Raw genomic sequence first — 24,015 nt, forward strand, 5'->3', positions numbered from 1 at the left:
ATCCTGTCTTCAAAACAAAAACATCACTGTTGGTTATAATGTATTCGGCAAGTCATTGAATAACACTTTTATTTTGTAATCATCAAGAAGTGTACTTATTTTGTACCTTGGCTAGCTTGAGAGTTGTTTGGCGTCTCCGAAAACATCAAAGCAAATTTCCACATTGGCATTATTTGGATAAACTGATCACATTTTGGTAATCTACATGGCTGCTTTGTCGCCTGAAAATTTTTAAAAACATATTAAAGTGACATATTTACATATTTATGAAAAATGTAGCAGCTTTTAGAGCCTTGTTTAAAGTCCTGATTTTGCACTGTCGCAGTGAAATGCATTCTGGGATACTTCGCAATAAACTTGAGTGTTAACAGTCTAATGAGCTAGTGATTAGCTAACGAGCTGCCTGATAACTGGCAGCTGAGGCTAGCCGAGGCAAAACGTGACACTGACACGCTTTCCTCTGGTGGACCAGCGGCTCTATTACACGTTCAGCTTGATATCAGGTAGTAGCTGCTTAACATTCGCCTGCTGGATTGTTTGGTGGCTGGTAAAGCCAAAAACAAGTTTTTAGTTTGTTAAAGTGACCTGAGCTGAATCCTCTCATGCTAAACCTCTCAGGCTGATTGTGTCAGAGTATTTGGAAACAAGTTAATTTCATCAAACTTTCACTCTCAGTCGCCTGTGATGTCCCTGAATGACACTACATCCACATCACAGCACTCCTCCAAATTGATTTTTCTGTATTTTTATGCCTGTTGTTATGTATTTCAGCAGGATTTGCACACAGTCAGTTCTCTACTACACCTTCATGATGTTTTTAAAACCGCTGCAAAGCCTCACTTTACAATAATGTAGTTTGGGTTGTCAGCGATGAGTTAAAGTAAAATATGTATTTTTTTTTTTTCTTTCCCTCTATGGGCCTCTGTTCAAAGATTAACCATACACAGCATATTTACCGGTCTTATTTGGGTTAATTCTCCTGTAAATTTAATATTTATCCAACTGGATGGCGATTACAGCCCCTCGGTGGGTATTAGACATCCTGGGACAGATGGGTTTGACGTGCTTGACTTGCCTTTCCGTTGGCCGTCCCTCAGACTCTGGCAGGTTGCCCTGCATTGTGCTGCACCAAAATGACTGTTTTGGGTTTTCTCCCAAAAGGTACTGGATCTTGGATTAGTCTGTGAGGGCTTTTATGTTATATTTGCCGGTGATTTCAGGAAAGTATGCTGTATGTTGCTCTGAAATTTTGCCAGTGGAAGAGGTAATCATAGACTCCATGGAAGTACACACAGTCTCTTTCTCTTTCTCCCTCCCCCTCTCCCTCTCTTCCTCTCTCTCTCTCTCTCAAGCTGTACAAGCTGCCACTTCCTAACAGGTCACTTGAGGTTAGCTCAGATAATGAAGGACTGTCTCACTTTATGTCTGGTAGTACATTATTCAGGGAGCTGTTTTTTTTTTTTTTTTTTTTTGTCTTTTGTTGAACAACTTCAACAAGCAATAAAATTATCACTTGAATGGGCGCCTGTCTTGGTGTAAGACCAAGGTGAACTGATGTCACACTACAATCAACTACCTGACCTAAACTGAGATGGTAGCATGCCTACAAGTTGAAGTTATTGCACTATTCACCAAAAAAATATAACGGAGAACTTATGGTGTTTAATGAAATGTGCACAAAATTTTAATTTGGATATTGTTTTACGTTGTGGGCCAGCAGCTTAAAGGGCCACTTCTCCAAGTTGGACATCTGAGCTTTATCCACGCTGCACATTATGTCGGTGTCAGACTGACAAAAAAAAAAAAAAAAAAAAGACCTTGCCCGGAGAGAAGTGTATGTTTTCTAGTGAGTAACAGTGATGGACAAAATGCATAACCCCAGTATAGACGCTCCTGGTCAAATATCACGCCACCAAAAGTAAAAGTCACTCAGTCAAATTTTTACTCAAGTTAAAATGCAACAACGCTCAAACGTTAAAACAACGCTCAGATTTTAAGCGTTGTTTCTGATTGGTTCTCTTGTTTGAATTTGCACCGCCTGCCAATCAAATTAGCGCGATTGCTCTAAGCGACCAGCGGACCACGTCAAGGCGGGGGGCCATGTCGTCTGAGAAGAAAGCCCTTCACCACTAGAAATTCAGCAATATTTTCCTTCTGAAATCAGAAACAGGTTCTAACATTATTGTACAGTGTAAAGCTTGTTCACCAACAGAAATATTTGTTTAAAAAAGTAATCAAAAAGAAATCAAATGTAATAGGTTACATTAGTTTCAGGTAATTACAATGGTTACACATTACTTATGTGTAACCTGTTCAAAAGTCACCCTCTCAAAACTGCCTCATAACAATTTGTGGAAATCTGGAGAAAGAAGAAACTGAATAAATATGTAAAGATCAAGACATTATTTCTGTGGATTTGTACAAGATTGTCGTTTGTTCTGAGCGCTGAAAGGTGAAAAAAAAAAAGCTCCTGACATGAGTTGAAAAAGTATGACATTTTAAAATACGTGCTGGTGTGCTACTGCGTCATGTGTACTTGTATTATAAATGGAGTTCTATTATTTTTGCCAGTGTGTGTGGATGTGAGGGTGTGTGTGGGAGCCGGTGAGTATTCAGGATGACTGTGTTTTTTTTGGTTTTTTTTTCGTCCGTGCAGCGGTGAGATGTTTCATTTAAAAATAAAAATAAAAAAAATTCTACAATGTGAAAAGTCTCTCTTGCTTTTCATAGTTTCATTCTCTGTGTCTTATCTCCTCTTTTCTCTGGCTTTTCTTGCTTTCCCCTCTCGCCCTCTGTCTCGCTTTCTGTCCGTCCCACATAGTGCTGATTCTCTGACTAGAGTGCTTACTCCACACTAGAGTCGGGGCCCATTAGCTGAGGCCAGCACACTCCTCCTCCTCCTCCTCCTGCCCCTCCCTCCCGCGTTCCTCCTCTCCACTTCCATTAACCAGCCAATCAATTAATACAGGTTGAGTCGGCGTGAGAACGAGCCAAAAAAAGAGCAATCCTCTAATTGGCTTGGACGCTACATCAGCTTGCTATATCTCTCTGCCTGTCTGCCACCTTCGCCCCCTCCCACTACCGCCACCACACACACACACACACACCATCATCATCATCATCATGAGCGTTGTGAGCTGAGTTTTATGACTGTGCATCGACATAGGCGCACACACACACACAAACACGCACACACACACACACAAGCAGCCATTTTAAAGAAGCGTTACGTGGCAGAGTGCTGCATAAATGCTCTTAGTTTTAGTGTGAGGTATGCGTGTGTGTGTGTGTGTGTGTGTGTCAGTGCTGTAAGAATAACCAAAGTACACTTTATTTCTTTAACAAAATAGAATTTAATTGTGATTTTTTTTTCCACAGTGCAAAACAATCTCATCTTTACAAGTTATTTGGAATTCATATTCAGTGTTAAAATCTCATTTTTCTCATAAGATAATCTTCTTTCCAATGCAGTTTTGGGAATTTGTGGAAACAAAGCAGAACAAGGCAGATCAGCCCACTAGCTTCAAGAAAAATACGACTTGATTCAAGATAATTCTGGAATTTGTGCAGCTTTGGAAACAACTGGGATTATCTCATCCCACTGGCAGATTTTTTTTTTATCCTTATTTGGAGTAAAACAAGATTTCATCACTGAATATGAGACTTTTTTGCAGTGACACGTTTGATATTTTCATCCAACGTGTTCTGTGAGCTGAAATTTCATTCTTGCGTCTACGTCAGAGTGCAAACGGATGCAGATTGGAAGGTTTGAAGGAAAAAAAAAAGACGGATTGGACCAGACAGAGCCGCAGCCTGGCTCCCGACAGCGGACTGCACAAGTCAGCGCAAAATTCGACAGAGTCAAACAGCTGAAGACAGCTCCGTGTCTTGAACTGGATCCCAGGTGGACAAAATCTGTGCCAGGAGCAAAGTGAGGGACAATTTAACTTGCAGAAGAGACACGGTCGTCAAATTCTCCATGCAAATGTTGATACAAAACTGTCCAGTTCTAGTGAAGTAACACAACTTTAGCACAAGTAACACACATTTTTTTTTTCTAATTTTGCTTTGCATTACAGTAGCAGTGCATAATTAAGACTTCAAGTCACAATGAAATAAAAAATTACCTTTTCACCTTGTTTCACCTTTAATTTTTCCTCTCATAGCTCATAGCATAATTTTATTTCAAAACCACATTATTTTTGTATTTTATTATTATTTTTTTCTTATTTTGTATTGTATTTTTGTATTTTTTTACTTTGTATTTTTGTATTTTTTTATTTTTTGTGTTTTTTATTTATTTATTTATTTATTTTTGTATTTTGTGATGTACTGGTAGCTAAACATAAAAATTCCAGCCAATCCAACCAACTTGCCTGTGAGCTGGCAGGCAAGTCAACATTGTTCAAATTTTTCTGTCACCTACAGCTGGTCGATAATGTCAGAAGGGTTGTTTTTCCAGCTTCCAGGATTGGCGTGCATTCATTCGGTTTTCCTGGTTGTCTTCACATACATCGACAAATTTATTACCAAATCCGCTGCCACCTGCTGATGAGCAGGATCGCTCTCTGCAGCCCACAGTGGAGGGAGTTCATGCAGACGCTGCCTCCACACCTTCAAGACACATTTAAGCCCCTGACACACACACACACACACAAACACACACACACACACACACACACTGGACACCGCAAGTTAGACTGATGTCAGCCGGAAGAACTGATGTGTGTACACTAATGTCTGCATCAGTTCTGCACTTTTTCCTCCCAAATCTCGAAATGTGCGACTGACAGCAGAGCAGGCACAGCGAGCATGTGTCCTGCCTCCTGCATACTCTAAACCGGTGCATTTCTGTGAAGTTGGAAATATATTCACAGATAAGAGCATCCTGGATTAATAACAAACAAGTGCAATGTTGTTTAAACACAACCGATTCTTCTTTCCTACGTAGTAAAGTAGACAAGGAGCTACAACCTCATCTTCATGAAAATGAGCCGTCCTCTGAGCTGGACAGTTGAACATCAGTCTCTGTGTACAACTGGTGGTGACTGCATCCTAAAAGTGCAACACTGATAACAGATACTATTCAGTAACTTCATCCTTTAAAAGTCCAGACCTGATTCTCTGCACATTATGCAGAGTTCATGCGTGAAAACGGCTTTAGTTTGACACACACAGAACTGTATCTCAGACAGCGTAAGCTTTGCTCGAAACCCACACTTCACATGAAAACCAACATCTGTGATCGAACCAAAGCATTTATCTATGTGTGTGTGTGTAAGTGTGTATGTGTGTTTTTGCATGGCATTTTTATTTGGGCATCGTTTTATACTGTGTGATTTCCTGTGTTTGTAAAAGTCCCACTGCAGCTGGTTAGCTCCGCCCCCAGGCCTTGACGTCATTGGTCGAAGACGTCTGAGTTTTCAGGCTTGTGTTTGAACTGCCATCTCCCTCAACAGTTTATGAATGCATCAGTTTTGCAACAGCATCGAGTAGTTTTTACATTTTTTTAATATCTTTACATTTCTTACCTAATTTCCCCTGAGAGATCAATAACGTGCGCCTGATTCTGATTGTTTCCCCTCTATTTCTTATAATTTCACTTATACAATTTTTTTCTCTTGATAATTTGAGCAACTGCAACTGACACAATTTCCCCTCAGGGATCAAAAAAGTATTTCTGATTATGATTCTCATTCTGACATAATGCAGCATTTACAGTGGATTGCACTGCTCTGTAGCTGTGCTCGTGTGTGTGTGTGTGTGTGTGTGTGTGTGTGTGTGTGAGTGAGTGAGTGCGTTTTTACTGGTGCAAGTGTGCAAGAACATGTATGTCCATGTAAGTGTGATAGAAATGAGAGGAGATACAAACATTTCCCTTTTCATTTCTTCCTCTCTCTCTGTCTATCTCTCTGTCTTTCTCTCTCTCTCTGTCTCTCTCTCTCTCTCTCTCTCTCTCTCTCTCTCTCTCTCTCTCTCTCTCTCTCTGACTGCAGAGAGTTTGCAGATCAAAGTTTAATAATGAGGACAGTGTCTAATATGCATTCCTGCCATGAATAATGAAGAGTCAAGAATCCCTGGTCCACACACACACACACACACACACACACACACACACACAGTTCTTCAAAGAGAAACACTGAGCAAAAAATATTAATTGCAGTTCATCCGCTGTATGAAGACCCAGATTGTTCACTGACCCCTTTACAGCTGTTAAGAACCTGATTCCACTTCTATTAATATTCTCGATTATTATTAGCATCATTATCATTGCTATTATTGCTATTGTTATTAGTTGCATTAGTAGTAATATGTGTAGTGCCAGTAGTAGCAGCAGCAGCAAAAGCAGTAGTAATTTCAGACATTAGAGGTACACGATTAAAAATTGCCAAAGGTACAGTGTAGTGAGGACCATTTAGACAAAAAACATGGAACAAGACTTGTTTAATTTTGATGGTTGAGTCTATGGTTCTTATTATCTGCCTGATAAATTACATGCATATTTCACATTTTTTTGCCAGTTGTGTTAAAATGTCCTCACTGCAATTTTGCATAGTGCACCTTTAAAGTCTCAATGAAATGAAAAATGACTTTCTCACCATGTTAGCCTCTGTAACTCTCCGTATCATACCATATGAAGTAGTTGTAACATATTTTTGGGAGGACAGACCTCTTGAGATGAATGATCTTGCTTTCAAGGGGATCCTTAACACAAATATACAGAAAGTAGACACACACAAAAACACAAAATAAGCACAGCTACACTCACACACACACACACATCAGAAACTCTCCCAGGCCTGCAGGTTCTCCCTAGGATGTCAAAATTCATATGCAAACATACCCATACAAAGCAATATACGTTCAATGACATGCACCTACACATGACAGAAAAAAATATTTCAAGCATAATTAGAAGCAAGAACTGGTTGTTTGAGGATGAATACAAAGTCAAATCAAGCAATTATTGGCCAAACATTTGCAAAAAATATATGATTTTTTTTTCTTTCTTTTTTTGAGTAGTGGTAGCATTAGTAACAGATAGTAGTAGTGGTTATAGAGGCAGCAAGAGTAGTTGTAATGTTAGTAATATGAGCAGTAGTTGTAGTAGTAGCAGTAACAGCAGCACAATAACAGTGGTTAACAGTAGCAATAATACTAATAAAAAAATGTACTGGCAGCAATAATAGTAGTACTAATGCTTGTATTTGTAGTTGCATTGGTAGCAGTACCAATAGTAGTAGTGCTATTAGAAGTTGTAGTTCTACTGGTGGTGGTAGTAGTAGTAGTGCTAGTATTGGTAGTAGTAGTAGTAGAGGTAGTAGCTGCTCGCAGCATTGGTAGAAGTTGTAGTGTAGTAGCAGTATTAGTGCCAGTAAAAGTAGTAGTAATAATAGTAGTAGTACTAATAGAGGTAGCAGTAATGGTGCTAATAGCAGCAGTAGTAGTTCTAGTATAGGTAGTAATAGCAGTAGTAGTAACTGATGTTGTACCTAATTAAAGTCATTTTTTGGTGTCTTATATTTTAGATTTGTGTCTCCTCTGCTTGTTTGGTCGTGCCCAAGCAGCCGAACTGGACTGGAGTGATGTCACTTTGTTTTTCATAAAAAAAGCTGCTCCATTTTTCCAGCCTGTATTTATCCGGGACAGAGTTCTGCTGAGCACGCAGGCTGTTTTTTTTTTTTTTTTTTTTTTCCTATTTATTTATTTATTTATTTATTCCACCACCCCCTGCTTTCACATTTGTACATTTACACATTCACACAGTCTTCTGCTGCTGAACTCAGAGCAGCTCCACTTATAGTGACTACTAGGGGTTGAGTGCCTTGCTCAATGGCTCCACGACGGCAGTTGTTTAGAGAAGGGAGAGAAGGGACAGTGTTAGTCATTCCCTTTCCCACCTGGATTTGAACCAGCAAACACAAATCTGCTTCTCCCCAGTCATAAATTAGTAGCAACATAGCGGATCTCATTCTTTAAACAAGACACTAAAAGATGATAATCCATATTCAGTAATAAAAAGAAATACTTTGCACTTTATTTTGCACTACTCCTCAATAAGGTGCAAACTATTTCGCTTTAAAGCCACAGAGAAATGTTCCTCCCAGTTCAGTGCACCAAGAGGACTGTATTTTTCATCATCTCTCCCAAAACCATATGGCTCCAGATATTTTTGAGGGGCTGTAAAGGGGAGAACCACCGTTTTTGATGTGTGTCTGATGTCATTCCTCCCTCAGAGTAATTTCATACTGATTTCCACCATTTTTTTTTCCATTGACTACTGCCTACTCTGTCACCATGTTGTGCCGATGAATCACTCCGGTGGAATAAAAATGATCAGGTAGTGAGCGCACTGGCACCACCACAGAGGGCTCAGTGGGAATGGGCTGCTTGTCCAGAAAAACAGTTTGACATAAAGAAATTTCCAGGGAACAAAGCAAATCTCAGGGTGCCTGTTGTTTGGTCCAAAACAGTGGAAAAGTTTACTTTGTGGCATTTTTGTATTCGGTTCATTTAGGTTCACATGGTCCAGCTGGAAGTGAAGCAGGCATCCTGTCATTCTTTCAGGTTACAGTGAGTAAGTGAGGGGATTATAATCTGGTTCCAGTCCCTTCACTTTCCCTAAGCATGAGATTTGTCTGCTCTCTTTACTGTAATTTAGTTTCTCCTATGTTTGTACCATTTAAGAACACAAAAATTTGAATGTGAGCATAAGAAAGACTGTTTTTTGCTCTGTCTTCATTTTCGGGGAGGAACTGTTAACATCCAAATGTTAACATCTGTCTCCTAATATCCTATAAAGCTTTTTGTCTTTGGGTTGATTCCTGTTGTTGGTCTGAAACGAATCACAACCCAGTTCTGTTTGGACTGAGGTGCATTTTTCACATATGTCGTTGTGGTTACTTCGTGCAACAGAACTCAGTGGCTCAGTTTTCTCACCTGTCTTAGTCAGAAATTGGTCATGATATAAGCCTTGGGATAAAAAAAAAAAAAAAAAAAAAGATTTTTGACCACCCATTGCATCATGTAGTTGAAGTGCTGTTTATAGTCCTACCTATTTTCAGTTTTAACACTTTGCTAACGTATCATTCTCTCTCAGCAAACAGCATTTCATGAATACTTCCTCACATTCTTCTTTGACCTCCTGGGCATTAGGCATTGATGCATAAGGAAGGTTAGAGTAACATAAAAGTATATTCAAAAAATGAGAAAAGGTTGCACATCCTAAATTGCCAAGTCAAGGAAGACAAAATATTCGCATTTCACCAGTTTATTTGGCTCACATCAGATTAGAAAAACACGAACACATTTTGGCACAGAGCTTTCATTAGAACGTCAAAAAAAAAATGCTATGATGCATCAGAGGGCGGTCAAATATGAGTATTTTGTTCTCCTTGACGTAAAAATTTTGGATGTGCTACCTTTTCACATTTTTTGAACATGCCTATTGGATTTTTGTTTCCACTGAGATTCATTTTGTTGAAGCCCAACCTTCTCTTCCTTCGTTTATATTCTAAAGACCTTGTAGTAATGAGATGCCACCACATTAATAACGACTTGTTTACTTTAGCCTACTTCCCCAGATCAAAATCATGTATTTTTTTAGTGCAGACATTCCTTCTGTGTAGTTTCATTCAGTTCAAGTGAGCCGCTGAAAGGTTTGGAGTTGAGTGCGTCTGATTTACTGCTTCATTGTTCTCTCTGGGCCAAACAAACCAAAATAACAGCGCAGACACTCCAGAGTTCAAATAGACTGTTCCAAAGATGGCTGGTGTGAATGCACCCTCAGTCTCAAGATGTTAAAGGGAAACTGGGCCAAAGCCTGTAGTTCTTCTGAAAGAGGCTCAATCTGCTTCTGACCAGGTCAGATCTTTCCTTCCTCGCTCTGCAGTGCGCCTGTTGAGCGAGTCCTCATTTCACCCTGCCCGCCACTCAGCTGACTTACATGGGCCTTCCTCCCTCCCACCCTCTCTTTCCCGCCTGCGGAGGCTTTTTGGCAAGGCCCTCTCACACAGGCTTGTACCGCACAACATCCAATAATACCATTCTTCACACACACACACAGACACACACAAAAATCTGGCTCAGTTTCTGACCAATGACACCATCATCCCCTCGTGAGTGGCAGTGCACCTTACCACCCCACCAGTGAATCCATTGCATTAGCCGGGCCTGGAAATACAGTTACATGTCTGGTTAGAAATGAATGCATGCACATGTGATGGCCCCTATTTGGTGCCTATTTGGTGCTGGTTATCAGCAGTTGGGCTGGCAGATGATTTGGCAGAGACACAAAGCAGCCTGAGATGAATAAAATGCTGCTTTAAGTCACAAATGAACCGCCACTGTCTCTGTTGTGTGTTGCGGTGAGGAAGTCAGGTTGTTTTTGGTTCAGTCAGTTCAAGAATGATCAGAGAAACGTGCTTTCCTACAAATAATTCCTATATGTGTGACGGCCTGCAACAACACTGAGAAAACAAGGCAATGTGAAAGCTGAGACCACATCCATCATCACTAACACTATCAATTCATAAAATCTGAATCTAAATATTTTTTTCTGATCATAGTTGAAAAAAAAAAACACTATCTTGGTTGGGTTGATGCATCATTAGTTCATCATTCATGAAACGCGCTCTGGCTTTGAAGTGCAGCTGCAGATTGTATCGTATTTTTAGTGTCACTGTGATCTAATTTTGGCAATGAACACATCGCAAAGGACTGCGATATCCAACGCCACAAATTTTGTGTGTATCCGTGTTGTGCAGTGGTCAGACTGTAGCCTAGCGTCCACGAGAGCGGCCTCATTGAGCCAGCTCCACAAACAGAGAAACAGATTGCACACTGCCTTTTGTTAGCGTGTTTTCATCAGGGGCTGTGAATGTAACTGGGACCCAGACTGGGACTACAGTTTGCTCATGCTCTTCCTGTCACTGTAGTTCTGAGCAGGGAACTTCAGGGATGTGTAGGCAAGTTCCTAAAATAGCAGAAAGATAAAAGACTCAGCAAACCTTTAGAAAAACTTCACAAAAGTTTTCAAACAATAGATCTGCTCACGGTTCATCTCTCCAGAGCCCCCGGAGTCAGACCAGCAGGCTGGGCCGATTATGTCGACGCTAAGAGGCGAACCAGCAGCAACTAAAGGCAGTTACAATGTGAATAAGGTCAGCTTGTGATCCGGCAATTTGTGGTGGCTGCCATCAGTGATAATCACAGTTTATGGTCGGTCACAATGACATTTGGTTTATACTTAAAGAGATGCCATCGTTGTCATTATTGCATTGTTGCTGCCATTGAACTTTGACCCCATCGCTCCCTCACTTACATGGCAACAGCACAGTGTTCTTCCTTGCATCAGTATAATTTTAACTTCATATAACACCCAAGTCTACAGCGGCATATTAGGGCCATTGTAGGAGGGGAAAAAAGTATTTTTCTTGGAAAATATTCTGAAAAAGAAATCAAAATTTTCGAAATGAGGTTGTAAATTTACAAGACAAAATTCAGAAATTTATTAGAAAAAAAACTCATTCTGTGATTTTAAAGTCACAAATTTATGAGGAAAAAAACCTGGGAATACACATTTTTTCATACTTATTTTTCTTATATTTTTGCACTTACAAAGGAGCCACATGTGTTGACTCTTCTGCTGCTCACCGTGTATCAGGCCTGCAGCTGACGACCTCATCAAATTATACTTTGCAATTAGATTTAGTAAGAAGGAAATCCTGGTGATTTTAGCCCAGAATCACAATATTGTTTTCTTTTGAATTGGCCAAAGTCACGACAATGTCTCTTCAAAGTCCAGATGCTGATGAGAAGATTTGGGTTTCTGGGCTCAAATCACCAGGATTTCCTTCTTACTGAATCTGATAGTATAAGAATGTGAAAGAAGAATATGTTTTTCTCATAAATTTACCTCTTTAATCTCAGAGAATATCGTAGCTTCTTTTTGGGAGGGTGGGGGTGGGAGGGGGGGTTAAGGCAAAAATGTTGAGGTCATCTAACTTACTGACTTATATTCACTTAAAGAATGTATTTTTTTTTTTTTTAACGTATTTAGTATTATTTAGTATAAATTATAGTATTACAAATTGCCAGACTACAAACTGACCTGTGGTTATATTTCTGGAAGTGAGACCCCCACACAACATCCCAGTAAATCCCAGTAACTCTATGAAACTAAATGAAACCAAATTGAGTTAAAAACAACCATAAAAGATTAAATAAAAAATTAATCTAATGAAAAATACGGAGCTATAACTCTGCTCCCCACGACCACAGCTCCACGTGCTCTTGAGTAAGGCAGCTAACACCCCACTGCCCCAGTGGAGCTGCCCAGTGTCCGGCAGCAGAGGTCTGTGGTGGCACTGGGCAGAAACCAGTGGAGAATTTGCTTCACTGCATGAATGTAAAGTAGGACAGTGCTGAACTGGAGCATACATGCTCAGCAAAACCTTCCTGGTATGAGGTGCAGAAAATAGATTTTTGTACAGAGCTGCAGATGTTTTTCCACAAAAGTTTTATATAGCTCATCTATAAATACCATGATACAAGTTATGTTCAATTTGTGGCCAAAAAAAACAAACAAACAAACAAGCAAACCCTGAGTTCATCATTCAGTTTCATTAATTTATTGAGAATCCAGTCTGTTGAAGTGTTGTGTTGTCAACCAAGGACTTTATGTTATAATCTGCAACATTTACACATAAATCAGTGTCTCTTTGTTGTTGAGTGCTGTAAGAGTGTGAACCTATATCCAGTTCGTTAAAGTTTTTCCGTTTGCTGGTGTAAATACTTTGTGTTTTGTAGCTCTTACCTGGGAAAACCCTCTGTGTACAGGAAGTGATGTGTTTTACATTTCCAGCTTGTTTGGAGTAAACAGAAGAAGAAGAACTGCGTAGTTAGCTGGAGCAGTGGTGGTAGCCACTATGGCAGAAGAGACAAAGAAAAGAGAAAGTCAAACTGTATCAGCAGAAAATCCAAGGAGAGAGACGTCACAGTCCGACCCACAATGTTTGACTGACAGATGATCTCTTGCAGTGCAAAAGTACCACAGAGATGAAACCGTCCCACTTTAAGTTGCTCTAGATCCTGTAGAAATCACTGTAAGTGAATTCATTTCAATTTACACTCAGTGGTCACTTTATTAGGTCCACCTGCACAATCTAATCCAATCCAATCCAACTGTTGTGCCATAAAGTTTCCTTCTCTGCTGCCTATAATGCCCAGGTTTTGTTTTTGTCACAGTAATAGAGGTGTTCATTCAGTTCTGTTTGGCATTGAGCTCATAGTTAGTGCTGTGAATCCTATTGTCCATTTCCATTTTGAGTTTGAACGTGAACTGACCCTCATCCTGATGTGTTCTCTCTCTCTCTCTCAGTTCAGTTCAATTTCATGGGAAACAGATGTTTGCATAGCCAAAGCCAGTGTGACATAAAAACAACAAACAGTGTACATGAAACAGTGGAATTGCTGCTGCACTTAAATATACAGATACAGATATATAAAAATGTAGACTTGCAGTGAATGGATATAAATACAGTTAAGTGGAACTATTCAAACACTGCAACTTTTTTTAATGAATGTATTTTGTTGTTTGTTCTGTATGTATGTACAGTAAGAACTCCCTCTCTTTCTCTCTCTCTCTCTCTGTCTCTGTCCGTGTCTCTGTACCTCTCACTCAGCTCTGTAGCGCGATCCGGCCTGCTGAGTGAGATCAGAGAGGAGGAGGGAGGGGGGCAGAGGGGGGAGAGAAGGGAGGCGAGGGGAGGGAGGGGAGAGGGGGGGTCGTTTGAAGGGGGAGGTGCCAGGGCTTCCTGCGGGGGTAGCCTGTGTGAACGTTCCCTGAATGACAATGCGCGCATCGGGGCCTCAGCACGACTCCTCAGCGGCACCCACCCAACGACACACACACACACACACACACACACACACACACACACACACGAGGGAGAGAGAGAGAGAGAGAGAGAGAGAGAGAGAGCGCCTGGGAAAACTGCAGCGGTGATCGCACCGCGCAGTTATAAAGAGAGACTGGGAAATGTCTTCAACCTTCACCTTTTCCTCTCAGTCCGTCCCTAATTATCAATAATTGATAAGAGAGGGGGGGCAGGTTGTCATCTCTCCCGTGTCTGAGCACCGCACGTGGATTCCCGCGATCGTGCAAACCACCCACCCCCCACCACCACCTCCCTCCCTGCTTCCACCCCTTCCCGACACTCACTTTCGCTCTCTCTCCCCTGCTGTCAGCGGGAAACTGGCTTTTATCGTGCCCGTTAGCGGCCGCTAAACTCCGGGAATGAGATGACGAGCAGATCCGGTGATGCGCGCACCCCGCTCGCCATGACGTTGAGAAGACGTCCTGTAAATAAAAGTGCTGAAGCCACTACAGTCATATACACACCGAGTGGCCAGCAGAGGTTTTTTTTTTTTTTTTTTTTACTTTCCAGAGATGAACTGCGCAAATTTGGGGGAAAAACATATGTCTCCAGTTTGATTGAGACAAACAAATTGGCCCAAAAACTGAATCGGTCAGTGTACTCCAAATTTATTTGAAAGATGTTTGGAGTAGCCAAGATATATTTTGGCAGTAACGCCTGATGTATTTCCGGTGTCCAAAGCATATTTCTGGAAGAGAGAGGGAGAGATAGGGAGAGAAAAGGATTTCTAAGCATCTTCTGAAGTACATTTGATTTTTTTTTTTTTTTTTTTTTTTTTTTTTCCAAACAGGAACATTGTTATAAACTCTTACATAGTGCCAGAAAATGTCTCTTTGTTTGTGCCATAGAGAACTATTTTTCTTTTTTGGTGCCATAAAGAAGTGATTTCCAAACTGTAAGTGAGTCCACAACCTGCAGGGGTTCTTGCGTGGGTTTCCAGGGGGTTCCCAGCAAAATATGCCTAGGTTATTTGTTTAATAATCAAAAGTAAAGCACAGTTAAGAGCAATGCATTAATTAAAATAACTGAGGATTACAGAAAGTTTTCAAAACTTATTTTCAGTGCAGTTGTCTTAAAGATAAGCTAAGGATAGGAAAACATATGACTGACTGCCTGAGGAATTAGTGTAATTTCTGTTTTTATGGAAATATGGATAACAGAAAATGTTAGGAGACACAACTAGAAACAGGAAGTAGTTTGGCCTGGTTTCAATCCATTCCCAACTCATGATAACAAGTTTTCTACCATGAAGTTTTCATTTACAGCATTTAAGCACCTCAATGGAAGATTTAGTTGCCTGGACCCTGAAAGGTTAACCTCATCTCTAACCTTAAACAAAGTTGTTTTATTTGCTTAAATGTAACATTTTTATGTGATAAACACTTGAACAGTTGGCTTGAGTTGGCTAGTCCAACTAATAATACTGTCACGTAATCCTTCTTTGGTGGAGTCATCTTCACATTATCTGTGTCCAGATCTGTGCTTCACATCGTGTTCACAACTTTATTAGAGAGCTCAAAATAGGCAGAAACTGAAAAGAGTGTGAAAAAAGGAGGATGAGGTTCCCAGGCTGTATTTAAAACCCAGGATAGCGCGGTGGTATGGTACACTTCTGAACCAACTGAGTCAACAGGAAATCCTGTTTCATGAAAATTTATGAGTCTGTGTTGAGCTTTACCTGGAGATACATCCCATAATCCACCAAATGGGCCACTTTCACTATACTAGCAATTGATTTTTTTTTTTTTTTTTTTTTAGAAGACAATAAGACATCCAAATAATTTTGCCAAGGGGGCCAGTGGAGGAGACAAACAGCCCACCAGCCACTGCCAGCAATTAGCAGCATTTGACTGGTGACTGGTGACTACCCAGCACAATGTCCATGTAAGCAATCCCTTCCCACCAATGTATGGCACTTTAAAGGCCTGCTTGTGCTTCAGCACCATGGACAGCGCCACAAAGCCCTGGAAGTCTATCTGTGGCTTTTTCAGGACCATGGACAGCGTCAAAGTGCTGGAAATCCCAGGGAGTTTCACCTTTGAGACACCACAGTTGGTGTTTTATCCTAACCATGCAGCCCTTTAACGCTGTTGTCGTCCTTATTATCCTTGAACCAGTGTAATAAATATATAAATAAATAAATAAAGAAGGGGGCAAAAAGGGAAAAAAAACTCACAGATGAACAAGTTTGAAAGGGATTTCTCTAGCCAGTTTGTGTTTGTGCATGTCTATGTGAAAGCTCTTGTGTGTTTGCGTGTTTGTGTTCATTATAGGGAAGGGTCTCATTTGGGGGTTTAGCTGCCCCCAAACTCCCCCCGCCCATCCCCTTCATTTCCTTATTTTGGAGAGGTGACAGCTTGGTCGGTTTAGCCCGAGCAAACAGCTTGCTGAACGGCATCAAAGACAACTCAGATGGTGGAGCCAGACTGGCAGACGGCTTGGAGGAGAGAGGAATGAAGGGAGATAAAACCTCTTTCATTTTGTCCTCAAAATAACAGTACGTCCTCAAAAGAACACGTCCAAACTCTCCTAACTCTCCTCCTGGCCGTTTGGATGGAATGTTAGTCCAACTTAGTTTATTGGCAGCCTCTCTTTTGGGCTAAATCAGGCTTTCTGCGGCCTCTCCGAATTGCTGTTGCTGAGAAGATGAGTAAAGACCGTGAGGAGGTGGTAAATAAAAAAGTGCAGGAATTTTGATATATCTTTGCTGGTTGTCATAATGCAAACAGCCATCAATATCAATATGATCTTTAGAAGGGTTAGTAACTGTATCTCTGCAAATGACCAGGTTGTTACAGTGAGTTGGGTTTATGCCCCAAAATGTGCCTTGATAGAGCCTTGGTAACTCCAGTTTTGGTGTTTTTCAGTGGATAACCCTTTGAAGAAACTCAAAAACCCATGGTGGTCAAGTTAAGTATTTAGTTCCTGAAAACCTCACATTTTGGAGATATGAGCTTTTCACTCCAGAGTGATGATTTTGGGATATTTTATTTCAAGGAACTCCGTTTCACAGGATTTTTGTTGCCAGATATGACTTAGTGCAGAGTTATGTAACCGTCTATGCTGTCTGCTGAGAGACCAGAGGGGGATACATATATGATCTAAAGTGGTCATCATGTACATTCCCCATAATTTCCAGTGAGATAAATTAACAGACACTGAAATAAACCAACTCTCATTTTGCTCAGAGACTCCCTGGAACTCCTCCAAGTATCTCTGGTGGCCACAGGATGCTGCTTTGGGAATCAATTATTCACATATTCTCCACAATTTTAAATGTAATCCACATTAATTTCCAGTTCTTGCATATGCTCTCCTCTCCTCTGCTCATGGCAAAGCCTTCTGCTTCAGCTTGGCTTGCTTGGGTTTGTGTAAACACTGATAGGGGCGAATTGGACTGCGCTGTTGGTGCTTTTGACACTTGGCGTCCATGAAAATAAGCCGTGAGCATCATCTCCTCGAGGCGCCTGAATTCGCTGAATCCTCAGCAATGACAAAGTCCACACATCTAGAATACAGTATAATTTGCCACCAGACCAGATTTTCCAAGTCTGCTGTTAAAGGTTAAAATTCTGGGAACTACCATGATGATCAGGATTTTTTTCTGGGAACAAGTATAAATGCGTTGAAACGAGAGAATACGTCATATCAGTCCACTGATAATGGAATTATATCCCGCCGCAGATTTTTTTTTCCTCAAAATTTTAACACTGAATAAAACTACTTCTTAAGTTTGGATTTAACCAACTTTTCCCCCTACCTCTGTATGTGCCATTTTATGCGCTACTTGAGCAAATTAAATATTATATTTTTTGTGTTTCAGTGATCTCCCATCTCTCTTTTTGAACACTTTATTTTTAACGTCTTTACTCTCTTATAAATAGAAAAACCCTACATGATCACATTTTGACTCACTTAGGCTCAGGTGAGGCCAGTACTCATACCTTGCCATACCCAACCTGACGCACATGCATCTCCGTCGTGCACCAAGGGAAGAGGGTTGGAGGAGGGGGGGCTTCGGGGAGGCGCCGTGCGTCGTGCGCTGCAAGGCTTGGCCACGGATCTGTGCGCGGCGCTCGGTTCCCGTCAGACTGATCAGATGCTCAGTGCGCGGCTCAATCCCGACGGCTGACTGACTGAACCGAGAGAGCCCGAGAAGCGCTCCGCTCGTCGGGCTTTTGTCGTTTCCAAAGGCTGATCTCCACAGGGGGGGAACAGCCTCCGAACCGACCGCGCGTTGGCTCGCGTCCCCCCAGGGGGTGAGGGAGGAAAAAAAACTGAGAGGGAGGGATTGAGAGAGCTAGAGGGAGAAACACACAGAAAGAGGAGAGATACTGGACTTGCTCTGCCTCTGCGGGGCTGGCCGCTTCTTTTTGGTTCGGGGAGCCTTGGGGGCGATGCTGTTGGGCGGGGATGGTGCACGGTTTCTGCCCGGTGGCGGAGGAGAAGATGCGAGCTGTCGCTACAACACATCCGCACCGCCACCGTCGTTTTTTCCGACCAAGAATTGATGATGATGATGATGCTGCCTCTCCCAGTGGTCTTTTTCTGCTCCTCCGGATCCTACTCGTCCGGGATTCTCGTTCTCCCAACCTTGGATTATAGATGATTATTGTGGACACTGATTTTTTTGTTTTATTCCATCAACTCATTTTCTGGGGGAGGGGAAAGAGGGGGGAAGATATAGATCGATAGATTGAGGACCGGTGTATTTTCGTCTCCAAGTGCGCGCAATCACGCCCAAAATCAGTGACCGACGCCTTGGTGAGGAGGAGGAGGAGGAGGGGGAGGAGGGGGATACCGCACCGTCCATCACCAAATATCAACAAATGTCACCAGGCTCGGATTTTGGGGAAGCCCCCCTTGGTTGGCGTTTGCGTGTAACCCAAGTGGCGTGGTGGTAGTAAGAGGCAGCGCGGGATTTTTTTTCCCTTTTTTTGCCATGCCAGATCAAACATTGCGGATATATGGCACAGAAATAAATTAATTATTAAAGATTTCACCCTTATCTATTTCTATTTTTATCTCACTGAAAAAGAGGACCTCTGGAAAAAAGACAACTGCAGAACCTGTCAAGATGCACTAGGCTGTTGAAGGGAAAAAAGACGCAGTCTCCAGCTAGGGTTGCCTACTTAGTGGAAATGATTGCAATATTTATTTAATTGCCGAGCTGTCATCTATGCATTCTTATCGCATGCGTTTACGGCGAAGAATGATCGATTTGTTTGCCTATTGAAATGCAAGAAGCCGCTCACTCACGGAGAGGATTTTCCCTACCAAAAAAAGAGGATGCCTTGCTTTTCGACGAAGAGAAAACCACTGACGCTATGACCAGATGCATATTTTTTGATCAGTTCTTCGCCACGCCAATCTAACCAACTGGGTGTTTTTTTTTTAAAATATATTTTTGTGTCTGTCTTTCACAGAACTGATTTGCCAGAAATTACATAAACACCTCGCTCTCTCTCTCCCATTCTCATTCCATACGCACCGTCAGACACCGTGCGCTTTCCCTCTCCTCTCCCTCCCTCTCCTCTCCTCTTCTCTCCTCCTCTCCCTCCCCACACACCAATGGAGGTATCTTCTCGGCGCTGAAGATCTGGGAAAGGCAGAGACAGTTGGATAGGGAGAGACAGAGACAGAAAGAGGGAGATAGAGTGAGATAGATAGAGCGAGAGAGAGTGAGAGAGAGAGAGAAAGAGAAAGAGAAAGAGAGCCGTAGCCAGCCCAACTCCATTCTGCATGTGTGTTTGGAGCCGAGGCTGATGGGGTGGTGGCATGTGGAGGTGTCACTCTGAGGTTCCCCCCCGGCTCCTTCCTAACCTCTGGCGTTTGGTGTCTGCAGAATGGCGCGTTTTGGAGACGAGCTACCCAACAGGTATGGAGGAGGAGGAGGTGGTGGTGGCGGTGGTGGCGGGGGTGCCGGCGGACAAGGGGGGCCCGGCCGCGGCGGCAGCAGGCAAGGGGGGCCCCCCGGAGCGCAGCGGATGTACAAGCAGTCGATGGCCCAGAGAGCCCGGACCATGGCCCTGTACAACCCCATACCCGTCCGGCAGAGCTGCCTAACGGTCAACCGCTCCCTCTTCCTCTTCAGCGAAGACAACGTGGTGAGGAAGTACGCCAAAAAGATCACCGAATGGCCATATCCTTTAATAAGCAGAGCTGATCGGCTACACAAGGTACTGGTGTTGTAGTGCAGTGTGGTGAGGAGTGGTTGGTGTGTGGTTGGTGAGGTGAGGTGTGGCCTTGTGTGGTATGCAGAGATGGTGTGTGTGGAGTTGTGCGATGTGATGTGAAGTGTTAAAGGATGGTTTATGTGTGTTTTGGAGTACTGGTGTGTCCAGTGTGGTTGGCATGTGCCATATTTCAAATCATCTCCATCTTAACCTGTCATTTAGCCTCATATTTAATCATAAAAATCTTAAAATAAGTGAAAAAAAAACTACCAGTTGGATGGGATAATCCCACCTCTTCCCAACGCTGTTTCACTTGTGTCATGAATTTTCATGGGAACAAGTAAAAATACATTGAAACAAGGCAGAATACGGCAGGTAAGACCACATGGATGAAGGAAATGACACTCGATTCAAGAAAATGCTGGAACCAAGTTGATCCGCATGGCAAACAAGTCCCATCGGCAGATGTTTTCCACGAGTTTAAGGCTGAATGAGAAAAAAAATGACTTTTTAAGATGGAGATTTTTGGCAGCGGCATGGTGAAGTTTGGTGTGAATGGTGTTTTCCATGGTGAGATGCTGTGCAGAGTGGCGTGGTGATGAATGACCCAAGACCTTGATGTCATTTGCAGTGCTGTATGATATGTTGAAGTTTGGTGCAGTGTGATAAGTTATGTTTTTGTGTCTCTTTTGCAGTGTTGTGTTGCATAGTACTGTGTGCTGTTGCGGTGTGGTGGAGTTTGGTGTGAGGTGTTGTGCGGAACGGTGTGCCGTTGAGTGATGAAAGACCTAATGTTACACAGTAGCCGACTGACTTCACTTGACACTGTGTTTCACTTTAAACTCACCCAAAAATGGAAGGCTGCTATTGATGGAATAAGAGATGATGAATGATGATGATGATGATGATGATGGTAGTCATGACACCGGCAGTCATGATCTTGGCGATGTTGCTCGCGATAATGATGAGCACACACACACGCATACAAACACACACTTACCCTGCACTCTCGCATACACAGTATTTAGCTGGAACCTGTTTGTTACCAATGAGTGTGTTTGTGTTTGTGTGTGTGTGTGTGTGTGTGTGTGTGGTGGTGATGATGATGGGGGGGTAGTTGTAGTCCGGGCTGAGTGCTGATGTCAGCATTATGAAGGCTTAAGCACCATGCAACCAGAGGGAGAGGAAAGATAGAGGAAATGACTCTCGCCCCCTCGCTCTAATTACTACTGACCATATATGGGCGGCCTGTGGCTTTTCCTGCAGGACGGTGATGGAAAAAGCTATAATTGTGAGGAGCGGTTCATCCACTCCCATTATAACCTGCAGCCTCTGGAATGTGCAACTGGAATGTGTTTAAAAGGGGAACATGCATTCCAAAAACAAACAAATAACAACACTATAGGTGATATATGTTGCATTTCTGGGGACACTTTTATTTTGACATTCACAGGAATATGCAAATATCTGACCAAACACAGATGATGTAATTGGGATACTTCCTGCCGCGGTTTCGCCATTGAGTTTGGTGGCACAAAATGTTTCAGCGATCTAAAAAAACGTCTGGTTTTGGTGTCCGGCCCTCACAACGGGGGGGCTTCTCTCTAGAGCCGCCATTTTCCACCTCATTTTGGGTGTTGAGTGAAGGATTTTTGCTTTTTCTCCACTGGAAAACCTGTCCCAGTTTTCGGCTTTCTATCACAGTCACTATGCTTTCCTTTCCAACAGCTGTAAGCAGTAAGTCCTTGCTGTTGTTGAAAGGCATCCTGGGAAATATTCAAAGACTTAGTCGCAAGGCCGGCTGAGGGGAACACACACACAATCACACACACACACACACACACACACACAAAATGAATTTGATCACAAAATAACTGCTAGAATGCACTGAATATCACAGATTGATGATATTTCACAGTGTAAGAGGGTTGGAGGGTGTAAATTTTGCCTGTAATCACCAAGCAACAACAGAACATAGCGACACACACACACACACACACACACACACACACACACACAGTGCAGCGATGCCAGTGTGTTTGTGCACGGTGGCTGAGCGTCCTCCCTCAGGTCCTGTAAGGTGATCTTACACTACACTGCTGAACACTAGATGAATGTGAGATTCAGGATGATCATGTGCTAAGAAGTGTGTGTGTGTGAGTGTGTGTGTGTGTGTGTGTGTGTGCGCGCCCTATTGCTGTGTATTCTAGTTTCCTACATGCTTTCAATAGAGCTTCAACAGAATGGAAAGGTTAGGATTCATTTGTACTGTAGATTGTCATTTATATTAACCTACAACTGGCCCCTCATTTTACCTGTACAGGCCAAATGAATGAAGCAGATAATCAGCAGAGGAGAAAAAAAATATGAAAAATCAGCTTTTCCTTTCCTGAAGCTGAAGATATGATGAGACTTTTTAGGGAACTTTTGACAAATGAAACACTTTTCGCAGCCCGCACCATTTGGATTTTAAAAATGTCGAGTAATGAACTTGAAATAATGATTTACCAAAGAGTTTGCAGGTTTATTTCCAAATAATTTGCAAGGTACTGCACTCAGTAATCTGGCCATGTATTGTAGAGTGCTGCCACAGTAATAGTGTGTGTCTGTACAGGGTTTAGCCTCACATTACGCACTGAAATAAATTAAGAATACAATTATTGTCTCTCGAGCTTTGTGATGTGGACAGAGACGTCCTGTTTCCCGGCGCTGGGACAAATGTATTAATTAATGAGTTACATGTGACGCAGACAGACAATTCAGGAAACCGAGGAAGAGAATCGAACGGTTTCTTTCCAAAATGCCGTGTGACTGATACTGAACAAATTCAGCCGCTCTTTGAGGCTGTGGGATGTTTGAGAGAAAAAAAAAATACTTTTGGTACAGAGAGACCAATGTGTTTTGTACCAATTAAGATGTTTGATATAACGTCATCCTTCCCACAAAGTCAGGCAGTTTTGTTCTTCATTTTTGTAGTTGACCAACAATGGCCAGTGATGGATAAGGTTTAGAAAATGTTAAGAAGAAGGTTTAAGAAAATGTTAAGAAAATGTGATAATGATGATAAAAATGTAACAATCAAATCAGTGATAGCTCACAAGTACAGCTGATGTTACGGCGAGCATAGACTGATACGACAATTTTGCATCCTCAATGAAGAATTTAGTCCATTTTACAACCAAGAAGTCTAATTAACATTTGCAACACAAATAAACCAATCTTATATTGTGAAATTATGCAAGTTAAATGACCAGGAAACCAGGAAACTTCAAATGAATCTTTTAACAGCTAAACAACGCAATTGTTGTCGTGATAATATTAACATCACTTCCAGCTTTTTTCATCAATATCGGTATCATTATGTACTCTGTGTATCCAAAGATGGCAGTTGTTCATATGCAGCAATGTCCTCAAAACTAAGAATACCATTGCGCGATTGCTGGCAGTGCTCGAAATTAAAAATTTTGGCTCATGTTACAAGGGATTGTTAACAAAAGCAAATGACCTGCCAAAAAATCATTTTTACCGGCCAAAATAATTAATATTTTGTGTCCCTCTGCCCATTTCCAGTGCTATCTCCTAGAATATGGCACTGTTGTGTCTTATTTAAAACATCTTCAGTCATTACACAGTGGATCAAATTTGTATTTGATCATGATTTCTAACAGATAGACATATATAAACAAGATGTTATCGTGAGCCAACGTGGCCCCTACTGGCTTATCCACCACAATTTCACCAGCATTTAGCGCCTGTAACGTTGAAAATTCACATCCATCAACATGATACCGGGCTCCACGCTCTGTTTGTCTGCTAAATTCCTGACCAGGGAACGTAAAGGCACGGCTTTTGTTCACAAATTGTACTTTGTTTGGTGCGAAGCTGTGTGAAAGTGAATT

The 24,015-nt window shown here is 41.9% G+C and overlaps 1 pseudogene; it reads left to right on the forward strand.

Annotated features, from left to right (window-relative positions):
• Positions 1-19,786: 19,786 nt before the first annotated feature.
• LOC115358167 (voltage-dependent P/Q-type calcium channel subunit alpha-1A pseudogene) lies at positions 19,787-20,826 on the forward strand (annotated as a pseudogene).
• Positions 20,827-24,015: the final 3,189 nt, after the last annotated feature.

This window comes from Myripristis murdjan, chromosome 1, assembly GCF_902150065.1.
Source record: "Myripristis murdjan chromosome 1, fMyrMur1.1, whole genome shotgun sequence".
NCBI lineage: Eukaryota > Metazoa > Chordata > Actinopteri > Holocentriformes > Holocentridae > Myripristis > Myripristis murdjan.